Source organism: Lepeophtheirus salmonis, chromosome 7 (genome assembly GCF_016086655.4).
Source record: "Lepeophtheirus salmonis chromosome 7, UVic_Lsal_1.4, whole genome shotgun sequence".
Lineage (NCBI taxonomy): Eukaryota > Metazoa > Arthropoda > Copepoda > Siphonostomatoida > Caligidae > Lepeophtheirus > Lepeophtheirus salmonis.
Window position 1 is genome coordinate 12,649,345 of NC_052137.2, and position 19,365 is coordinate 12,668,709.

The following is a 19,365-nucleotide window of genomic DNA, read 5'->3' on the forward strand; positions in this document are numbered from 1 at the left end:
AAGTTTTTGCATGATAAGACATTTCGAGGAGTTTAAGGAAAGTTAGTAATATTAATTCTGACAAAAGTCAAGACATTTTTTTTATGGAGGAATGATTAAATTCTATTTAGCTACTAAGTAAAGGCAACAACAACATCTTCAAACAAATCTAAATACTACGTCATCGGAGCACTCGGATCTCTCGGAAAATTGAAAGAAAAATCTATAAAAAAAGTAAAAAATGTATCTCTAAAAAATCTTCGAACAATAAAAAAAATATTCAATATTTGTAAAAATTATTATCATTCTCATCAATTATTGATTAGGATATTTTATAACATTGTAAATATATATTCAAAAAAAGGTAAAATTATCAATACATTATTATCATTGACGTATTATATTTAGATAGTTGTGGAATCCAGTGCAATTGTTATTGTTAAGAGTGAAGGAGCTTCTGGGAGGGATGTACTAGTAATAAAGAAGTGGCCCGGGAGATATATACGATTCATTGGCTGACCTACCCAGTTCATATATATATATATATTTTCAAAAAAAAATCCGTGCGAATTTTTTTTTTTTTTTTGCAATTTTCACCCCAGAGAAGTCCACATCCTTCTAGAGTCATTCATGAAGGATAATGGATATCATTGAAAATATTTAAAAATTCTGGATCATTGTTATTGTCTGAAGGTTCTTCTTCATAGTGAAAGTAAGATTAACCAAAGCTATATTCAAATCTTACAATTCTGAGTGCAAATATGCTTCCGGATTTTCTAAGAAATTGTCATTAGAGTCTAGTTCATTAAAATTAATAGACACCCTCAAATCCGAATGAACCATTCATGGTTAAGGAATCCATCTTGGTATCACTGGAATGAAATATACATAACATATGTGAGTAGTTATCATGAGTTAAGAACGATAAGTAACATTTGTCATCTTTATCACTCCAACAATTGACGACTGTAAGGCTACATCTATTCCATAAATTTTGCGAAACAAGGAAGCATGACGGCTTCGGAAGCTTCTTGAGAAATCCCTGGGTCCTCAACAACGGATAAATATCAAAATATGCCCCGTACACCTATTGGCTAATATTTATTAATATTATTCATAATTAATAAATAATTATTATAGCATTAATTGTTAATGAACTTATAAACAAAAACAGCTGACTATATTATACTATTGCTATACATTTTTCACATTTTATTCAGGGAGTGCTTTTATGTGTATTATCTTGACTTCATATCTGCCTGGTGCGGTTAAAAAAGTGATGATTGGTACCTTTTTATTCCTTTCTACTGATCTAATAAAAAGTCATCATGGCAGCTAAACTACTCTTCCGCCTAACATTCTACAAATTGTCCGGGTTACTATGTTGTTATGCGGTTTCTTTTATTTTAACATACCCCAGGTCATATTTTAAACAGCTTTATAAGTAATATTATAATTATAATAGTAATCACTTTGATTTGGTGGAGGAGTGTTAATTCAAAATTCCGCCACTGAGCCTTCTTTTTCTTCTTCTTCCTCTATTAATGTTGTATATAACTTTATTTCTCAAAAAAAGGACGGAGAAGGAGTGAGTTGCGCTTCTCCGACACTGTCTTAGTACTGAGACACACACACACACACACACGTTGTTGTAACAAAATAATAATAATATCTATTTGCGAAGAGAAGTAATAACAATAATAAAAAGTATAGAAAGAAAGAAAAAAAGTGTACAATAATATAATTTAAAGTCGACTCTATCACTTCTATCCGTGGTGAAGCAACATCACCCTCGTCTACAATATTCATTGTTAACTGATTTAGGAAATAGAAAGAAAGAAAGAGAAAAATAGTTTGTCAACATTTTCTTCCAAAATGAGTCCTTCAAGAGAAGAAGAGCGGAAATCCATAAATGATACATAATTCATTCATTTATTTAGTTGCTACAAATTATATGAATAATATTATTTTTACTTCTTCTATCCTTCAAAACACAAAAACAAACACTTTTCTTCCTCTGGTACCTGTTCTTACTCACCTACTCATACTAAATAAAAAGGACACATGAACGCCATCCAGAATGCCTTCTTCCCTCGTCCTCTCTCGGATCCTTCTAACATTCACCCATCGTTATCTTTTCTATACAGGGTAAGACATTCCATTCCATATTTGTATCATGTGTGTGTACACTCATATAAGAAATGAAAGCACTTGTTGATCATTTAAATATTATGTATGTTATATTATGTAATACAAAAACACATATTATCTTTAATTAATACTGTCTACGGACTGTCTAGTCCTTCTTGAATCAATCATTATGTTTATGTATAAGGATGTAAATCCTAAAAAATCTTTTAGTGTGCGGGATTACGGTCAACCTGTTTTGTATTTTCTAAAGCTCTGTTCATTACACAGGGAAACTATTAGGGCCGGAAATTTTGTACAAATCAAATTTATCCATGAGCGCATAATCCAAAATTGATCTCAGTTTTTGTCACAGTCATCTAAATTCGGAAATATCTGGTATTATAGCAATTTGGGATTAGTATCGTTCAGAGACATTTTCCCCTTAAAACAATCGCTAAATTAATAGGTGGATAAATAAAACTTATGTAAAAGTGTCTATAATGATTTAAAAGGGTTTTGATTGATTCTGTATCTTGTTCTAAACTCGAGATATATTTCCATTTTTAGGCTGAAAAATGATGAAAGGTGACACTCTTTCTTTAAATCCTTGTAACTTATTCATAATACATAGGAATATCTTGGCTATAATAGCATCCATTCACGATAAGTAGAGAATTTAAAAATGGGATCACTTAAGAAATACAAAATGGAACAAAAATCCTGAGAGAAACATATTTTTTTAAAAAGATCTTTTTTTTAAATTATATATTGAATATTTTTCTATAATATAAGCTATGATATTCCTCATCACTATGTATTATGAATAAGTTATAAGGGTCTGAAGAAGAGTGTCATTTTTCAGTATTAAAATTGGAATATATCGAGTTCAAAACAAGATACAGATTCAATAACAACACTTTTTAATTCCTTTAAAACAGTTTTACGTAATTATTATTAATCACACTTTTAATTCGGGGATTGTTTTAAGGGTAAAAAATGACACTGAATGATAATGGTTTCGAATTACTTTATTTCTAGATATTTCAGAATGGAGGTGAGTGAGAAAAAAAACTGAAATCCGTTTTAGATTCTGCACTAAAAGATTAATTTCTTTTTTTGCTTGAATTCATTTGTACAAAATGAGTGCTTCCCAGCGTTATTCTTTCATTCTTGAGGAGAGAACATCCAAGTATAAAGTGTATGTTCATTAATAACGTAGAGAACAATGATGGTGCAGTTTGGGAGTGATATGCAGTTTTTGTTCGTCTTTTTTATTCGGTCTAGTCCTGTCTTAGGACCGGTCCTTATGACTATCAGTACTAAAACTGATTTAAAAAAGAAATAAATCAGTGTAGTTATGTCATGAAGGACTGAACTTTATCAGCTTTAGGATTTCTATATATGCCTTAACTGTACTGCAGTTTTCAGTCCTTGATAATGAACGACACAACAATATTTATAAGGATAAGTCCCTGTTGTACTCAGAAGTTAAATTGATGATTGAAAACAGATTAATTTCACCTTATATGCCCTTACTATATACGGAGTGGGGCTTGTATAGGTATATTTCATTCTTATCGTGTAGCTAATCTAATAAATTCCATGACATCTTTCCTTTAAAACGTACTTCAAATTGCCAGGGTTACAATGTTGATCTTCGTTTTCTTTTTATTAACATGACCAAAATGCTTAAGACATAAAACCCTATTTGTCTACATAGATCAAAAGACACTACTATTAAAAGCCCTATTGCCATTGACATATTTAAATGTGCTTTAAAATTTCTTTAAACTCAATTAAACACTCCAAATTTTTTCAAATATATTACATTAGCATCTGTCTTTCAAATAGTACATAAAAAAATTATTACAGCCTGGGAGTCTGTTAGTATTAGCTTTTCAAGAAAGGGATCGAGGATTTACGGTTCTACTCAATAAATCATTTCCTGGCAATTTGTTAAAAACTACCAAATATATATTCATATAAATAATTTATTGAATTGTATTGAATAAAGACGTAGTCAAGTCCTTTGACAATCGGAGCTGGCTTTGAGGTGAATATTAAGCAGAAAATACGAACTTCAAATGTTTATAACTCTTGCTGTGGATCACATAAAGCCCTGAAATTTTGAACTTAACAATGAGTTCTAATACTATATGGAGGAGCACAAGAGATAAATATAAAATTATTTATAATTCCATTAAAATATATGACATGGGTGCCCATGGTAGTTAAAGTACTTGTTATGATGAGAATGCAATAATTGAGTATTCCATGAATGGTTGAATGGATAATTATGTAATTTTGAGTTATTATTCAAAATTAATCATTTATACGTAAACTGTGACTCATCATAAATTCAAAATGCCCACAGTTCTATTACTCATAAATCCATAATAACAATTTAATTTTAATCGATCAAAATGAAATGATAACAAGAATTAATAGTTGGTAATTAAAATGATGGATGTTGTAATTAAATTTAGAGTAATGAGGATTGTAACTTGTACAGAAATTGCAACTGGTACACAATAAATATCTATATAGCAAGTCGTAATTATTGATTTAGCATTTATGAAAAGTGGGTAGTGGGTTTACGAGTGCATTTATTGGTAAAGCGAATTAAGAATGAATTGCATGTATTTACCTTTTATTTGATTATTCAGAATTGTATTTTAGACTTCATATGTAGGGATTTGTTGTGGTAGAGTGCCCACATCTACCATGTTAGGTAAATGTACTTTCATATGACAGCATGAATATATTGGGTACACTGTATAAGTTTGCCCGCACGTCATACTTTCTATTTCCATATGGACCGCGACAGCGTCAAGTTGAAATTCAATTATTGCAACCTTTTACCGATACGGAAATAACTTCACTAAGTAAAGCTTATCTCCGATGGAGGATTAGGGGAGGGTAGAGAGAGACGGAGGTGATTCGTGGACAGAAGGATGAAGCCAAGATTCAAGAAAAAGTCGTAGTACCTTACATAATAAGATATGATCTCCTCCAGCCATCCGTCCAAGGATCGATTCCGAATCGAGGGGAGAGTAAAGAAAGTTGTAGTCGATCCATGGAGTGAAGGATGAGGTCAAGATTTAGAAAAAGTTGTAGTGTCTTACATAATGAGATGTGATCTCCTCCGGCCTCATTTTTCATTCCACAGATCGAATACGAGTCTCTCTCTCTCCTCCCCCGAATACATCATAAGAGACAAATTCAAACTCTTGTTGATATAATGAGACCTTCCATCTACTTTCATGATCCTCCAAAGTGGTAATTGTCCCAATATCTCGAAAAAGTCGGGGTCCCTCTCCTACTCCGATATTATATCCTTTGGGTCCTGTCACTACACTTCACTTCCCTTAGCGTACTGATTTTCTGATAAAGGAAACTTATATTGTGTATACATTAAAAAAATAAAGAAAATAGCATTTTAGAAATATTATGCAGAGTTTAATCATATTTATATTGATTAGTCAGAAAAAAAGACACATTATATATACACCTAAATGAATATAAATCTTCCTATTTTTAACATATATCTCATTTAAATATTTAATTAATTATATTAATCCTTAGACGTTGTTTCTGCATATGATTTATGGTTTTTGGATTTAATGAATTATATTAATTTTATATTGTACATCAATCTCAATGTTTTTCATTTTTTTTTTAAAGATATACGTTTGTAACTAATATTAAGGGTTTTTCTTCATGATAAATTATTGACATCATTGTGCATTAGTATTATGTAACCCCAGTGGTACTGGAACTATAGGGACAAGGGTATATTTGCCCCACTTTTTTGGAATTTTATAGTTATTGCAAACATAAATTCATTTTTATACGGAAAAGGGTTATTTGTTCAAACTTAGTCTCTTGGAAAATTTTTAACTCTAAGATGAAAAAAAACAAACTTATTTGGCATCGCTAAAAAACAAAAAAAGAAATCCATAAAAGTCTCAACAAAGCCTGTTATATGGTTGTTGGGGGGAGGGGGGGATGAATTACTGCTATAAAGGAAAAGAAGCTTCTTCATTAGAAGTAGAATTAATGCAGGGAAATATTGTAATTATGTTTACATTAACCCAATTAAACTAAAAAACATTAATCTTCCAATGTCGTTGAATAAGGTTTTGTTGACTTTTTTTACCTTCCACCTAAATACATTATTTGCATTTAATCATATGAACCCCCTAAAAAACGCAAATAACCCCCCTCACTTATGAAGAAACTGCTGTCCTATAATCCCGTCCAAGAAATAAAATCAAAGCAACTTACACTACATAATGATGACATTTGAACCTTCGTGTTTGTTAAATAAGTATAAATCTATTAGCTAGTCGATTTGATCTAAAAAATATTTAACAATTGTCATTAGCTCCATACTATACTTACAAAAATAACACTTGTTAATTATGTATATACATACTAAATTTTTTTGAGGTGCTATTTTTCATATGATTCGTAATAACCCTTTCATTAACTCAATATCTGAAAATGAAAATATTCTGTTTTTAGTATTTATTGATTGTTTTAGAATTTAATTTACATATTTTATTATGTTTTTCATATAAAAAACATATTATTGTTTTTATATTTTATGTTGCTAAACTTTGAATTTTAATGTGTTAATACCACGACGACCTATGAAAAAATGAACAAAAAAAGAAGAAAGAACATACGCAACAACCGTTTTTCCTTTTCTAATTTTTAAAGGTAGTTTTTTCATTATAAACTACTCAACTCTAGACTAATTGATGACGTTACCATTCTATCATTTCTTTAATTGCTATATTAGATAATATATATATGCTGTGCACAAGTTGTAACTTGTATAAGCAGATTGTACTGGTTGTAACCAAAAAATGATATGAATAATTTTTAATCATATATGTATTTAGTATCCTTGGAATGATGATCATTTAATAATGGAATATTCCATAGATAGTCGATACATTATTAGTGAACTATTGATTGTCATGATCAATGCTTTCTAATTGATAAGTAATCCATGCCACATTATAAAGTTCAAATGTCCATATTTTCTATTAATCGTAAATACATAATATATTTGTAATTTTAATATCTCAAAATGAAATAGCATCAATGAATAGTTGATTGTCAAAATGGCGGATGATAAAGCCTTTTAAGACAAATTATTTATTATGACCAGCGGCTATAGTCAAAGTCCATAATGGTCGACTTATAGTTATTATTTATAAATTATGATCGATAGTAAAAGAAACACATATAAGGTATGACTATTATTTAATTTTTGTGTAAAAGTGTCAATATACCAAACAAAAAAAAAAATCCCAAAACGTGGAATATCATATATATAAATATGTCACTAAAAAAAAGAAGCTCAAAATCCCTTGAAACATGCCGATTTATAATATAAAAAGGATGCTTAAAAATGTCTATATATGTTTTTTGGAGGTGTTGTGATCAGAAAGTCTCGTTTCGTAGAAGAGGTAGTCTTTGTAGGGCGAGGGAGATTGGGTTATCTTTTTGTTTAAAACTCTGTGGATAATAATAACACCCTTTTTTTGGCACTTATATGCTACAGAGTGATTAGGCCAAGTACATTGTTTTTGCATGGATAGCTGTCGTTATCTCACAAAGAAGGAAAAACTGACTCAAACCCATCTTGTACCTTTTCCAGGGAATTAATCAAATAGTTTCTGGAAGGATTCCATATCTCAGATCCGTACATAAAATTTGTAAAGTTTCACCATGAACAAAGGGTTAAGTGATTGAAAACTTGTTTGAATGATTCCCAAGTTTGGACTTCCTTATAAGGAAATCGCAACTTGTACAATCACCTTAGAAAAGTTACAAATCATACAAAAATCGCAACTTGTATACAAAATATAAATTTGTTATAGAATCTTGACCGTAAGGGTATACGTATTTATGTACAAATATTTAAAAACATGTCAATAAAATGACTGACATTGAGGTTAAAATTGGAATATTTCGGGATTTTATGTATTAAGTGATTCTGAGACAGTTTAACTATGTAAAAAAAATCATCAAAAATAATTAATATGTGTCCAAGATTTGACAAATAGCTTTTACTTAATCTTTCAAATTATGCAATACAATTATTTAACAGACCATTCGACTTATAATAGCTACATATATGAAAAAACAGGGTTCATTAAAAATACATGTATGTATATTATCCCAATATACATATTATTTTAAACATACACAACTTATTTGCTAAACAAATAAATAAGTATTCAATTGAGTGTATGTATGTATATTGTAAAGAAGGGGCGGCGTCTGCAGGGTGTGGGATGGAGGGCAGTATCTACCCCCAAAAAAAAAAAAAAAAAATTAAGGAATTTTTGATGATTTTTACAAGAACATTTAATATTTTAAATTTAATTTTCCAAGTTTTTTTCCAAAAAAATTAATTTTCTGTAAATAGCTATGGATTTAGGAATTTTTTCTGCAAAAATTTACTTTTTAGAAATTTTTACAAAAAATAATTTTTTTGTGAACAGCTGTTGAATTTTTGACTTTTTTTTTTTGCAAAAAATTTAATTTTTTTGTGAATAACTCTGGATTTTTTCCCAAAAAATTCTCAAAATTATAATTTTAAAAATAATTTTTGTTAACATGGGTTTATTTTTAAATTTTTTCCAAAAAAATTAATATTTTAAATTTTTTTTCCCAAAAAAAAAAAAATAATTTTTGAACTTATAAAAATTAATTCCAAAAATAAGCCCCCCAAAAAAAAAAAAAATGTTTATATATATCTAATACATAATCCCTGTGGAAGCCCCGGTGAAGTGAGCTCTTATCCAATATTCCGAATAAATCATCAAGCATTCGAATATTTAACTCACTTGCTAGCAGCAATTATCTCTTTAGACTCAACAAACTGCATTTCAAGATCATCAACAGAGGAGGATTTAATCAACATGTTGACATCCATATTATCATCCCCCCCCCCCCCAAGAGAAACAGATATTGAAGTGATGAGTTACACAGATATCACTCTTATATTCTAGACGGAATTACGATGATGTTTGTAGACATTGGTAATACTTTACACACTCATAGTTTGCTCCTCCTTCACCCAGATAATTGATATTCCAATAATATATTTACATTTTTCAAATGTCAAAGTCCAAACTCTAGTTATATCTTGATATGTCTGTTCAAAAGGGCATTTTTGGAAGAGTAAATATAGGATTAATAAATTACTTAGTATTATCCTTGGAATAAAACTAATTCATTTTTCACTAGGTTAATTGAAATACAAGGTTATACCATAGCCCGTGTACGACTGATGTTTGACTTCACCACACTTTTTAATATTGAGTGTAGTGTATGAGTAGTTGCGTGTTTGCCAAAATCTGTCTTTCTTGTCCAGCAGTCGGTACGATACATCAAATTGAAAATTGTAGTAATCCCGATTACATTAGGGTCTAATTTAATATTTATATTAACCTTGATTAATCCACTCATTGATTTTAACAAGAGGAAATACAGAGTACGACATTAGAATTCCCTTTTTACCTCCACCAACGAAGTTGAACAGAGGTTATGTTTTGCTTCTATTTGTTCGATTGTCTGTTGATCACTAAGAATACGCCAAAAGTTAGAAACGGGGTTTGAAGTAACTTGGTACAAAGCTTATATATGATTATAGTAAAAGACCCTTAGATTTTGAGCAGTCAATTTCAAGATAGCACAATATGCTAAAAATACATCATCCACCATAATTTTGGGATATATTTAAGTACAAATGTCAAAAGTGAGTCTTAATGTAGTTTTAATAAAGATGAAGCAAAAAATCAAATTTTATTACCAAAGGTTTGCGCTCGAAGTTTTTTTAGAAATGCAGTCCGTCGCTATCATGCCCTGGATTAGTGAGGAGCCTGTGCTTACTGTCAAAAATAAAAATTGCAAAAAAAGGTTTTTTCAAAATATTGTATAAAATTAAATATTGGTGCGATTTATGAAAATCATTTAGTTGCTTTAGTTTTTAGTACAGAAAAAACGATTTGTTAAATTCCTTTTGATAGTTTAAAATGTTCAAAATTCTTAGAACGCGAATAACTCTGTAGATAATGATGCTAGGAAGATAAACCACAATCAGATTTGGGGTTAGTGACAATGATTTTAAATTGGTAGAGTTTGTACAAATCAAGTAATTGAAACAGTATTTATTTCGCAAAAAAAAACTCAACCCATTTTTAAGACCTTTGAAAAATCTCTAATTACTTAATCAACGAATCATCCCCAATTATAAAATTAGGTATGTTGTTAAATCGATTTTTCATCTTTTTGTATAAAATAACTATCCCTTCAAAACCTATTGATGAAAAATTATTTAAATATTCAAGTTCGGTTTATTCAACATTGAGAAAATTGCTTAATCGATAAGATTTTCAAACCTGTGTAAAACAAAAATTTCAATTTGCTTAATCATTATGAAACCAAAATAGCACTTTTCTTATCCATAAAAGTTATTTTTGGTCCTCCTGATCCTTTTTCTGTAATTGTATTTATTGGTCGTATTAATAGTGAGTTATTCATAGTCGCTACAATCATCCCTCCCCAGAAACAAAACAGTGATTATCGCACTGATATGTAATTAGTATATAATATTATATTCATCAATTTTCAGTCTTTGAAATTTTGAAGAATGAAATGAAATTGACACAATTGGACCAAGTGGCTTTAATCAGCTTTACATCAATAATATGATATTTTTGGATCCGATAGAAACATAATATTTTTTAGTACAAGAGGAGGCTAAAACTGTGAAATTATGATTTAAAATATTAGTTATAGAATCTATCGAGAAAAATGATAGTAGAAGTTCGGAGAAACAATCTTTTTTATATTTGTATAATTGCTGTTTAAATTACGCTTCACATTTATGGTAGATGCTAAAAAACTATTGGAGTGGGTTTCGAAATTTTTATAAAATGTACGAGAATACAATTTGAATCTATAAATCCCTTACATTTCAAACATATTTGCGTTTAAATATGCAAAAACTTTAACACTTTCTTCTCGGAACTTAAAAAATGTTAGTGTAATCCCTTATCATTTGCAGCCCCTTATATAGTCCATCACAATGATACTTCGGTATTCGAACGACTTCCCAACAGAGCGTAAGAGAATGGCAGCAAGAGGTAGGTACAATGCTAATAGGTATTCCTTAACTATTAATGGTTTTAATGTATGTATACCAGTTGACTTATGATTAATGTTCGATACAAATAATGAACATACATATAGAAGGAGTACCCCAATATGTACGGGCCACTGATTTTCAGCTCCCAAGTTGAATAATTAGGTATTCGACCAAAAAAAAATAATCATTCTTAAATAGAGGGACATGTCTTTCTTCACCAAGAAATATGAAATAAAGGCCTGTTCAGCCTTCATGCCCCGTTTACAGTTGGTGATCAATGCCAAGACAGATCATATAAAATTATACAAAAGTTAATTGCTCCATTTCATTTTCATAAGTTATAAATTTTGTGTTAAAATGTCATCTAATATAATTTCAGTTTTATTCTTACTTAAAATATTGTCCGGATATGTCTACCCAGCCTTTATAACTTCAAAAAAAAAAACTATTGATTTCTTCTAGATATTCGACAAATCATTAATAATCTCATTTGAGAATACCTTTGATCTTGAGATATAGATTAATCTTTTTTGATTATCTCTTCATGAAGCAAATTAAAGTCTCAAATGAGGATAGTTAGATAGTATTATATTATACAAATTATGAATTATCCATTTTGTTTATGACATTTCCAGAAAAATAGATTCCTTCATACCTCAGAACGGCTTCATTAATGGCCATACAATGACAAAATATACACAAATTGTAAACTTTTTTTCTATCATTGCAAAGAGTCATAATTTTCTTAGTTACTATGAGTGATTACTTGTAATTTGAGAGTGTCTTATCCTAGAGAAATATATGTATACCTATATAAACATAAAACTTATGTAATCCCCTGCATAAGATACCCTTCAATATATATTCTATATTTTAATGAATTTGATTTCTCTAATATGAACCGCTTAAGGTTTATTAGAGTTCGATCAAAATAAAGTAAACCACAACAACAATAATAACAAATCAATAAGACTAAATTAACATTTTACGTCATCATTCAGAGATGTTTTATTGATTAAATAATAATAATAGTTTGAAATAAAAGAAATTTGTGAATCTGAGCAAACATCAAGTCTTCTTGTTCAATTATGAATCCGAATCTACAGTTCCAATACGAGTAGATTCTCTCTCGTAAATCGTAGGAAATGTTGCTTATAATACAAAATGAGTTGCTTAAACTTCATAGAATTTGTTATTTACTCTCTCATCCCCAAATTTCCAGGTATCTCGCTAAATGACAATTTTCTGGGAAGTGAGAAACCGTAGTAGGTAGGTTGGTAGTATGGTTTATCGTTTTTCTCAGGGTTTTACACCTACGGGAAATTACTGGGTAATTATGCATTTAATTATTTCATAATATCACTTCAATTAATTATATTCTAGAGTAGGTTTGCCAACCATTTCCTAGGACATTTATAAATTAAACTTAATTCTGAACTCTTCTGCTTCATATACAACAAAAATTTAAGATTGTAAAATGAAAAATAATTTATTTTTGCTGCATGTTGGTATGTCTCTGGGCAGACTTTATTTTAAAGGAGATTATACAGTTTAGAGAAGAAAATACATTCAAGCACTGACCGTTGAACTGTCGTTTGATCAACTGTCATGTTATGGTAATAAATCCTTTCTCCTTCTTTCTCTTCTCCTTTCTATTTTCTTAACTTTACACAGCGTTATCTCGCTAACACCAAGGTGAATATAAATACAAGGTTAAACCATAACGCGTGTATGACTGATGTTTGACTTCAAACATACTTTTAAAAATAGACGTCATGGTGTATGAGTGGGTGCATGATTTCTCCTAATCATTTGTTCTTGCTCAACAGGTGGTACGATACATTAAATTGAACATTCAAGCAATGGTGACATCATAGACTATGAGGGGTTGAGTTTTTTACCCAATCTGCCTGTCTTACCCAGCAGTCGGTACGGTACATCAAAATGAAAATTATAACAAGCCCGATTACATGATAGTCTAACCTTGTATTTTGTTGTCAGTTATCGATTCCCTCGTCTCACTTGATACGTACTGGCAGTTTTATAATTTATTATTTATAATAAATAAACTACTTTATAACTTATATCGCACTAATGCTCCGTTTCCAAAAGGACATGAGTACAATTTATTGTTGTATACAAAAGGTGGCAATTAAAAAAGATGGTTGACATTACTGTCATCTCCACATAATCCACCTCCGCTTCAGGAGCCTGGGGGGATAGAATAAAAGGAGAAAAGAACATGAGAAAAACTACAAGAACTGAGCCAATAGTAATGGTCTGTTTCTTAAAGAAAGTTTTGGGGATATATAGTGATGTATAAGATATGTCCTGTCGGTGTGTAAAAATAAAAGAAACCGAAAATGAATGTTTTGGAGGAGAACAGCTAAGCTATCATAACATTTGTGTTGGATGAGCTGCAAGCTAGGTTAAAGAAAATAAAAACAAACCCCACTCCATATCTAGCAATGATATTACTAATAATAGCGATGCCGATTCTCAATTCTATTCCGAGTCCAACATGGACTTACACATATAACTCCAAATAAAACACTCATTGATACTCTCCGTCTTTCATGAGCACGCACACTGGTGATTACTATATACTTAGATGTTCTCTTCTCCAGAACTACATAGAAATGACAACAGTTTTGGACAATACAAAATCCTGATCAGATTACTAAGGAGAAAAGCTGCTCTCGCTTTCTAGGACATATTTCACACACTTTTGGGAATAAAATTATGTTTTTGCTGATCCTGCTGCACCGGTACGTCATAGGGCACCTTCTTTGGCTACAGTAATAGCTGGTATTTGAGCCTGCGCCCATTTTACTACATTCAGTGTTAAAAACAGGTACGAGGGGCCAATCTTCTAAGACAGGGACTGTCTCCGGCAATCGGGGACGTCTGATAACCTTAATTTATATAGATAGTAGGTTGGTACAATACGGAGTTGTACCGCAGTTTGGTACGGTACGTTTTTACCCTTGGAGCAGTATTTATGTATAGGAATAATAAAATTGGTACCGAAAAAGAAACTATTAAAGAATAAAATATAGAAAAAAACTTGAAAAACTACATTAATTCTTTGAAAAAAAACATTTTACAATTATACTTTACCGATCCTTTTAGCGTGGAAGGTGCACTGCGGTTTTTACAGAACCGTGGGTTAAGCGTACGTTCGCAGTCCTAATATATAGGTACATCAATATATCAGTGTACATATTAACGCACTTTTTTCTTATTGACTATTCCTTCCCTACGAAAAAGTGACCATTTATTTCACTTCTTAACAAATAATTATGACTTATTAGAGCAATTTATGGCAAAATAGGGAAATTATGAAGGGTATTGTGTTATTTTAGAGCTGGCATTATTATATTATGTACACGCAGTCTTTTTCTGTATGTATGCTGTTGTACTATTTAATGATCCATATAGAATGATTGTACAATATATTGTATATACATATATATAGTATATTTCATCATTTTACCACAACTCTCATTATTATAGGAGTATAATACACTTATTAATAATATTAAGACTCAGAGTAGTCAGCCTCTTTTGTTTTATACCTATGTACCGGGTGCTGCATTGAAATCTGAACACTTAGTAGTTCAATAATTAATGAAGGTTCAATGAATGAAATGAATTCCTATTTCCATTTATTAAAACATAAGTAATTTGTTAGAAAACAAAACAAAGTTAAGCTCTCTTGCTTACTCGAGAAAATAACGTGAATTACTATTCGTACACTCCAAGAAATGGGCATCTCCAGGACCACTGTCTACGCTGTCAATATATCGAAACGTCGGAGAAGAAGAAGGGATCTATCAAAAAGGTCAAACTGGATCTGGAGGAGTTCAAAGAAAAATATCAGGGCAATCCTCTCAAGTCCATGACAGCCATACAAGTGATCTCGGAGTTTGACACTATACTATCCAGAAATCTATTAAAAAGTGGGTGGAAAGAGCCTTATGAGGGTGGAGAGGCCACTTTTGATACCAGCAATGAAAGAAATCCATCGCCTTTGTTGCGAGACGCTTTGGATTTAGTCATCTGAGTTCTTTTGAACTCTTTTTTGACACTTTTGTCCTCTATAGAGCCTTAATGCCAACCCTTTAACTACACCTTTTGGATGCATTTCGGGGGGAAGGCCTGTAGTGTCCGTCATCCAAAATCGATGCCCTCAGAGCCACTGTCAGCCAGCACTGGGACACTACATCCATAGTGAGGGCCAGGAATCCCGCCGCCGTTTGGAAGCCATAACATCCGCTAAGGGTGTCTAAATTAATTATAAAGAGAGCTCAGACACACATCTATTCTTATTATTAATTTTGTTGAAATTCTATTGTTAATGAATAAATTATATCTTGCTGAAGTTTAAAATTCAAAGTCTTCATATTTTAATGGACCACTCGGTTTGTACTCTAGGCACATTCTGATAATGTCTGGAATCATAGGTATATACACAAACATGAGCATGAAATAATGAATATCTATGTATATAACAAAATACATGCATACATAGGTACTTTGCAATTCATATTTCAATCCTCTTTTGCAACTACTTTAAATTTCTTCATCCTTTTCTTTAAATCCGAAATAAAGCTTTGGATTAAATAGATTTAAAGTTCACATTTCTTATTGTGTATTAGGGACGTTTCTTTTGACAAAAATAATATGTCTATTGTGAAATTGAAATACAATAACTCATATTACTTTCAACCTCTTACACTGTTTTATATACATACATAATTATTAGAGGTGTATAAAACTTGGCCTAGAAAGTGGGAGTGACTTTTTCTAATTGGTAATCTCCAAAAGGTTTTTAATTTTTCAAAGCTGCTATCATTATTATTTATCTAAGTATAAAGTAATAACTAGGGATTGTGCTCATGAAAGACGAAGAGTAACACTGAGGGTTTGCACATGAGCCATAAGTGTAAGTCTTTGTTGAACACACAGTAGAATTGAGGATCGACAACGGAGTTATTCCGTTACATATACTTTTGCTATATACGGAGTGGGATTCGTGTTTATTTCTTTCCTCTCACCACTGCTTGCAGCTGATGTAATAAAACGTCATGCCAACTAAGCTTCTCTCCTCCCAAACATTCTTCAAATTGTGAGGACTACCACGTTTGTTAGTTTTTTTATTAACTATTACATTTTACTAAAAGAATAATTAAATAAAATACCTGAAGGAATCGTATTATAATATATTAATATTAATAAACAAAGTTTATTAATACATATTTATTACTATATCTGTTAATAAGAAGCTCCAAGCGCAACCCAGCCCTGCACCTTGACCTTTGAAACTTAAATATGGAGAAATTACATTAGATGAACCAATTAAGGCGGCCAGAGAATATATAAGACTACTAAAATTCCCACAAATCTGGATCAAACGAATAGTAAGATCCACATGTGGAATCTTGGACGGTCGTAAATTTACGGCTCAGTTACAGATCGTGACTAGGAAAATGTATAACTCGGTCATCCATGCATTTGCTGAGTGCCTCCGTCAGGAAATACTTGGAATATTTGTATCTATAAATATGAAGGGTCTCATAATTACAAAGTCAAGTTATGCATCGGTCATTATTCTTTTTTGGATTATCTGTTGGAAGATTCGCCTCCAAAAACCAAGGCACTGTACTATGGACTTTTAAATTCCAAGGCATATATTGACAAAAAAAACTCACTTCGATAGAGCCGATCAGAGTAGAAGATTTTAGAGGAATTGTAATAGTTGTCACAGCAAGATACGTTGCTTTTAGTATCAAAATACTAAGAGTCTATGGAAACTTATGGGACTTTGCCTCTGACATAGTGAGGGTCATGCCCTCTGAATCAGAACATCACCTGGAAAATTGAAAACTTATCCTGAATATTTTTTAGAAAGCATCATCGTCCCTTGGATAAGTTAAAGCTGTGGAAATTTTTATGTTAACTTGTAAGCTTTTCTTAGTATTTGTGTCCATTATTTCAATATTTCGTTAATTTTTATCATTTTAATTTTTGCTTCCATTATTATTCAATAAACACTTTAAACTTTTATATAATTTTTGAAATTGAGACATAACAAAAAATAATAAAAGAATTGGTCTATCTCTGGAGGTCTAATTTTAAACTGAAATGTTTATTAATATTGTTATAATGCAATTCCTCCAGGTATTTTATTTAATTATTAATTTTTTATTTCTTATATTTTGTACATTCTGGTGGAACATATATTATACATCACTGATAATTATATGTTAAATGTCATCGTTTTAATTTTGGAACATAGTTTTTATGGAATCAGGGCCGTCAAATTTAATGCATTTCACACTAAACACATTTCATACGCAGCATCAATCAAAATATCTAGTTAAGATGCACAGTGTTTCATATCTGAAATTAATATAAGTTGGTAATTTTTTTAATGCATTTTTCGTCATTTATCATAATTTAATCACACATGTGTCCATCTAAAGCGATTCACATGAAGTAATGTTCCATTTTGATGTATTTTTCGGTGAAAAATATATATTACGGTTGAAATACTTTTTTAAACAGGAAAGATTGTAATTATCCAATAAAAACCATCATTGGACTACGGCTTCCAGCTTGGACCTGAACTTCTAGAAGCCATTTTTAATGAAGTTATTTTCTAAGTTGCTCGGACTTTATTGACTTTGTCCTACCTTTTTTGAGTGTCTAGGCAATATTATTTAATAATTAAGTTCTTTAACAAAACATATTAAGAGTATTTCCAAAACTAAGGAATGTTGTTCTTAGGTTAAGAGTCACAACATGATGTGTTCCACAAAAATATGTCCACGGACAACAGCAACAACTAATAAGCAGACATAAGCGTATGTAGATAATGGAGATATTAAATTATCCGAAAAAATCAACTTATTTTTTCACATAAATATAAATTTTCTATTGAAAACCTTTCAGCTATAAACTTATTTGTCAAAATACAAATTATTCAACATTTAAAAAAACCTATTATGCTAAAATTTAAAAGATAGAGTTATTGATTGTATGGTTCCATTTGTTTATGTTTCCATCCAAAAAGCGTTGCACTGTTCATAAGGATAAGTAGATATAGACTGAAATATTACTAAAATTATCTTTAGTTTAACAAATTCATCTTGGACATTAATTTCATAATGAAATCCCCCTACTTATTCATAGCAATTTAATCGATAAATTGAGATTAAAAAAAGTCATAGTTAATTTTCTTAATTATAATGATAATGTAATAACGGTAATACCTAGAATTTTGAGGTGTTTGGATTGAGAGTGTTTTTAATACCGAGTATTCCATTTTGATTTGGGAGATAAATAGGTGATGTATAGAGATATTAAAATCCACATATTTTTAAGTGTGCAAAGATACTTTTAGATCTTAAATTTTAGAGATGTTTTGTTGCCTAAGTGGTGGTAAATTAAAGATCAACAGACTTCACCAAAATAATGAGAAACTTAAATATCAACATTGCGAGTATTATTGCGAGGCTTTTACCTATGATTAAGCAGAGTGAAAAATAACTTAAAGGGTTAGAATAGGGACCTGAAACAATTTCTACTTAGAAAAATGTACAACTAAGCCTTTTGAACAGAGCTGTGCAAATTTTTTAAGTGAAAAATTCAAATTTCGAAATTATTACTGTCATAATTTAGTCACTAGTTAGTAAGTTTTTTAATTATTTACAGTTTTTATAGATATTAAAGTTATAAATGCATTTACAACCTATCTTAAATTTAATACTAAACTGAGCTATCTGGTTTGAATGTTTTCGGGCAGTGTCAATCGATCAATGTATTACTTTTCTTACTCCCTATTAGGATTCTAAACGTTGAATTTAGAAACTTCACTTGAAGCCCTGTATAATGATAATAAAAGCTTTTTTGTGGGTTATGTGTCACCCGCTATCCTTAGTTTGTCCACACCCGTTCAAAGGGGTTATGATTAAGTTGTTATTTATTTGGTCCAGTCTAGTCTTAGGACCTGTCCTTAAGACAATCGGTCCTACGGACGCTCAGTAATAGAACTGAAGAATAAAGTTGAGCCTCGG

At 30.6% G+C, this 19,365-nt stretch overlaps 1 protein-coding gene across 1 annotated transcript in view; it reads left to right on the top strand.

Moving 5' to 3' along the window:
- The first annotated feature begins 407 nt into the window (after positions 1–407).
- The window catches only part of LOC121121363 (organic cation transporter protein), a 50,106-nt gene continuing 31,148 nt past the window's right edge, over positions 408–19,365 (top strand). Inside the window, exon 1 of the mRNA XM_071889811.1 lies at positions 408–2,127. The gene's annotated coding sequence lies outside the window, so the exon portion shown is untranslated. The remainder of the gene's footprint in view (positions 2,128–19,365) is intronic.